The sequence below is a fragment of the Rosa chinensis genome, chromosome 2 (genome assembly GCF_002994745.2).
Source record: "Rosa chinensis cultivar Old Blush chromosome 2, RchiOBHm-V2, whole genome shotgun sequence".
NCBI lineage: Eukaryota > Viridiplantae > Streptophyta > Magnoliopsida > Rosales > Rosaceae > Rosa > Rosa chinensis.
This window is the reverse complement of record NC_037089.1, coordinates 34353057-34358317: the sequence shown is the minus strand read 5'-3', so window position 1 is coordinate 34358317 and position 5261 is coordinate 34353057. Positions and strand designations below refer to the sequence as shown.

General features: G+C 38.1%; 1 long non-coding RNA gene across 7 annotated transcripts; it reads right to left on the bottom strand.

The window, feature by feature from the left end:
* Nucleotides 1–508: 508 nt before the first annotated feature.
* On the bottom strand, nucleotides 509–4992 carry LOC112185931. 7 transcript variants are annotated; one of them, XR_005807598.1, is made up of 5 exons: nucleotides 4592–4992; nucleotides 3114–4445; nucleotides 2887–3034; nucleotides 1276–2371; nucleotides 509–1162 (listed from the first exon to the last, which is right to left on the bottom strand). It is a non-coding gene; the product is annotated as an uncharacterized LOC112185931 (long non-coding RNA). The 7 variants fall into 7 exon arrangements; XR_005807599.1 differs by having other exon boundaries at nucleotides 2887–3029; XR_005807601.1 differs by having other exon boundaries at nucleotides 1276–1593; nucleotides 2307–2371; nucleotides 2887–4445; nucleotides 4592–4990.
* Nucleotides 4993–5261: the final 269 nt, after the last annotated feature.

Genomic DNA, 5261 nt, shown 5'->3' with positions numbered 1-5261 from the left:
TGTGCAGAACTAAGAATGTTGTATTCTCAGCAAATCCAAGAGCTATTCGCCTCTTCTGGATAGCTCCCACTTCGCATGGTGTACAGGTCTCAAAACGACTCCAATAGGGCTAAAATTTGGAAGGCAAATAGAAGCGGCAGAGACGAACAACTTTGATTAAGGAAAGATTTTGATATGAGGTCCCGATCAAAAGGTTTCGGGGCGTGCAAACAGGCTGCAGCAGCGGGGTTTTTTTTGCTCTGGCTAGGGCTTGGGTTAGAGCTTCGTGCTGATAACGTGTTGTAAAACAGAAAAAATTTTGAGAGAGAGAGAGAGAGAGTTTGGACACAGAGAATCAGATTGTATCCATTCATCTCACCATGAGGGGGTTTATATAGAAGTATATGATGTATACAAATAGGCAACGTTTAATAGCAACGTCAATTACTCCTAGTCACAATCCTATCAATCACTAATCTATAGTGAAAGGCATATATGACTCCATCTATTTACATGATATTAGCCATAATTATTTACAACAATTTATATAATTATTATAAATCATATAAAATTTGCTTACAAGCAAAGAAAAATCCATAGGAAGCAAAAACAAACCTTAACAACTACTTTAATCCATTTCCCACACTACTTTACATTCATTTCCCTCATCCACTCTACAAGATTGTAACTCATTGTCACAGCCCTATGAACTGAATCGAACCTATAACAACTTGTGGTTGTTGTCCTAAAAGCAAGGATTAGTTCATAATACCAAATAACCCTTAACAACTTCTTGTGCCTCACCAAGTTGTAGTCCTACAAATAAAAACCTAACTGGAAGTAGCAGGTAATGTGATTTTAATTACCTTTCAGACAAGGACAAGTATGCTGATATCATATTGGGAAGTTCTGTAGCTCAACACAGGAAAGATGCTTGTGCCCATTGCTATTTCACTATTGATTTGAATAAAGCCTCAGCACAGGAGGTTGTAGCAACCAGTGGTTTGATATGCATCACTCTGTAAACACAGCCATGAAAAGTAGGGAAAGGCGACGAGACAAGGGAACAGAGCCCAAATGTAGACATACACAAAAAAAAGTACGAGCAAGTATTTTTACAAGAGCTTACAGTCCAAGAGGTAAACAATCTTGTGTTGCTGTCACCATAGAGATCTGTGCTGACCTGTTGTTACGCACCAACAAGTATCAAGATCAATAATTCAACTTTCAAAGAGAAAAAACATAAGGATCCAATCATTTCTGGCCTTGACGATTAAAGTGAATAAAAAATAATACCTGCCAAACAGGTTCAATGTTGTTCAGGTCTTCACCAAAAAACCCTCCTGATATCCAAAGCTGAGAGAAGGTGAACTCATTAGGCTGTTGAATCTTGGGCTCCCAGACATTGAGCTTTTCAATTACTTTGTTTTCTTGATATTGAGCCTTCTGGGTGGTAGTTAGGCCTCATCTAGCAAACTAAACAGATCCAAAACACTTAGAAAGGTTCATGGTTGAGCAAAATGAACCTCAGTTTTGTGGTCTTTGAGGAAAGGATTATTAAAAAACAGGTTGCTGAGAGATGTGAACACAGTTTATTATATCCCCATCTGGGCTCTGATGAGAATCAGAAATCAGAATAGTAGTGTTAGATCTTAGACAACAAAAGCTGTGAGCATGTATGATAATGAAATGCTTCTAAACAATTAACAATGAAGAAATTACATTTAAGTCTGAGATAACTCAGTTGAAGCAAAAGCAGTCAAATTTTATGCTATGCCCAGCCACTGAAATAGTGTTTCATCGTAACAAAAAAGGCTCAAATTTCACGATATTGCCTCAAATTTCATTTTTCTTTTTATTCTGCTGATTTCCATTATTGTTTCAATAACTTTCTTAAAAGAGAAATCATTGTAAAGTGAGAGAAAACAGGACACAATCAGAAAAATCATTGCTTTATTAAAAAGAATGTCCAGGATAAAAAGATTTGTTGAGCGTTCTGAACCAGAATACAGAAGAAACCCATTTGCATTTCCACCCCATTTTGATTTTTGGACAAAAGTAAAACATCTCCCAGAAATAATACAATAACATTTACCCAAAAGCCATAAAAACCACTTTTTAATTAAAAAAATAGAAATCCAAGTATGCTATATCAAACTATTGATACACAATAACACAAAGCTAATATCAAACCATCACTTGGCCAAACCCAAAAGCCTCTTGAAACTACAAACACAGTGGCTACAGAAAACTAAAATTAATAGTGAAAATAAGTGATATGAACAAGAAAGACATTTTAGCAAAACCCAAATCGATAAAGACATTACAGTTTGTGGTCGTCATCGATCTCCAGCTTCTTCTGGCAACCGGTGGTGGGGCTGGCAATGTTGAACTGCAAAAGACAAACGAAGAAAGCTACATCAGGCAGAGGAGTACATTTAGGTTGCCACCAAAAAACTTCATCCCTCATTGGCCTTGTCATTTTCAAGGTGTAGTGTTAGGCTGCCACCAAATAACTTCATCAAGGGTAGTCTATTGTTCTACTTGGTTTACGATTAGTTTACAGTGGCTATAAGTACATAACAGTTAGATTCCCAAAAAGGTTAAATATCAAAACAACCGTCAATTACAAAGTTAGTTAAACAAGATTAAATTTAACATAACAGGAGTTAGTTTTCAGATAGTACCAATTGCAACCAAAAAGAAAAATTCACAACAATGAGAAACACAGAGAGGAGGGATAGAGATAGAGAGAATAGATACAGAATATCAAGTTCATTTTAAGGTGCATCATCAGAAACCAGTATTACTTATATAGGAGTAGAAAAGGTAAACGTGACATTTGAAATTCCAAAACCAACTAGCTTAACCAACCTTAATAATTATAGCCATATATGACCAATATACCTGCCAAACTCAGCAATTTCACAAAACTTTTTCCCTTTTCCAGTCTCCGAAACCCCTTGTTGCTGTGCTTAACAGAGATTAACATCCCGCACCAGAGGATTCCATGCCATGTCAGCTTCACCAAATAGACTAGACCAAAGCTTCTGAGCTACTTCACAGTGAATCTGATCAGAAATTTCACCCATCTTTTGGCACATAATATGACCAATTTGGAGATAAACAAGCACCTGGTCCCTTTATTCGGGGCAAGTCACAAGTATTTTAGCATGGGCTGCAATCCACGCCAAAGCTTTGATCTTGGGTGGAACTTCGGCATTCCAAATCAAAGCTGCTTGGCTTAGAAGTTGGGATAGAAGTATCTCACATGGAAACCTGAAATACGATTTGCAAGAAAAGACCGGTAGATTCCAACTTACACACCATTAAATCTGATAATATTCTCCAATGTCCTAACAATGAAATCAATTGCTCTATCTCAGTCGAACAAATTCCTCGTAAACCCCCAACACATTGCAAGCCCAACCCTTCAACCATATCAGTAACCTTGGTATCATGGTATCTAAACAAGAAATACAAACTTGGAAATTCATGCCCTCCCAGAACCTCACCCTCCTTCCATTCCTAACTTTCACCGTGCAGCACTCTAAGAAAATCACATAACATTGGGAATATCCTTTCATGGGGTTTTACTTAACTCTCTACAGCCATATCCGCATCCACCCATTTTCTTGTACCGCTAATTTACTTTTTGTCACTTTATGCCATGGTGAACTTTATTCAATTGGGAATCACCATAACCATTTGGCTAACAAGGAAATATTCCTAGCAGCCACACTAGCAACTCCTGGACCTCCTCATTCTTTGGGCTGAGACACTACCTCCCATCTTATTAATGCCCTCTCCTGCCTCCTCTGCTCCATCATAAGGTCTTCTATCCTTCTTGCCACCACTTCTGCGATTTGAAATAAGGACATGTAATGCACTGGTAAACTCTCCAAAACTGCCTTGAATTAATGTCAAACGAGATCCCCTCTTGAAAGAGAAGCTTTCTTCCAACTATCCTATTGCTTTTCACCCTTTTCCACCACTGGATTCCAAAGGTCTGCAGCTCTACAATTACCTCTTCGACCTAAGCACTTCAAAGGCCAACCTCACAACCTAGGGAGTTGGCGAAACTTTCCGGTTTTCTTAACCTTTGTATTCATTCATTTTGATTTTTAATTTTTTAGCCGAGATACCGCACTGAAGCAATCCAAAATTTCTAGCAAATTCTGCCATTTTGTTTCATCTCCAGAAACGAAGAAAACGTATCATCTGGAAATTGAAGGTGAGAAACTTCACCCACTCTCTCCCCACGTTCAACCCCTCGACTAACTTCCTATCGCACAAACATAAGCAATGATTGCAGGACGTAACATAAACCCCATCCCCCACTGGCCTTGTCATTTTCAAGGTGTAGTTTTAAGCTGCCACCAAATAACTTCATAAAGGGTAGTCTAGTATTCTACTTGGTTTAGGATCAGTTTACATAGTGTCTATAAGTACATAAATGTAAGATTCTGAAAGAGGTTAAATATCAAAACAACCATCAATTACAAAGTTAGTTAAACAAGATTGAAGTTAACATAAACATGATAATTTCTCAACAAACAAGAACAAATATAACTTGAAACTGAAATTGATGCAACAGAGAGAAAGTGGGAACCTGAGTAAAGCTGAGAAGAGCTTGGTCAAAGTCACCGCGGGCCTGAAAGTCCCTCCCTCTCTCCAACAAGTCCAAAGCTTCAGATATTCTCCGGGAAATAGCAGCACTTGCGTCTCTCTCCGCACCACCGATTGGGTTGAAGGTTGTGACGACAGCAGAAGTGGACTCGATTGCATCAACAGCGCTGCTGTTACTTGGAAGCAGAAAAAGTAGCTAGAGGGAGAGACAGGAGGACCAACCGCCTCGTAAGTAATGGGGTTCTCGAAATGGGAATCAGGGTTTTTTGGGTTGAGGAGGAGGAGGAAGAAGAAGAGGTGTTCGAGACGATTGGGAATGGGTGCGTTACATGCCCCCAAGTTGATTTTGGTGCCAAATATTGGAATTCCCTGCTTTATATGTATTTTCTATTTTAAGAAAAATTATAGGGTTTAACGCCTCTACTGAAAATAAATAATGATAACTAAATTATGGGGTGATGTATCCGCACAGATATGTCACAATTTTGATTTTTTGGTGGAATAGACAACACGGTTAAACAGGCACAAATTAAGAAAACTCGCAATCATCAAAAGTAGAAATATTTATGTAAATATAAAACTTCAAATAAATCTCTAATTTGTGTTTGTCCTCAATTCTATATTATTTGACCTAGTGGTAATAGGGTTTAATT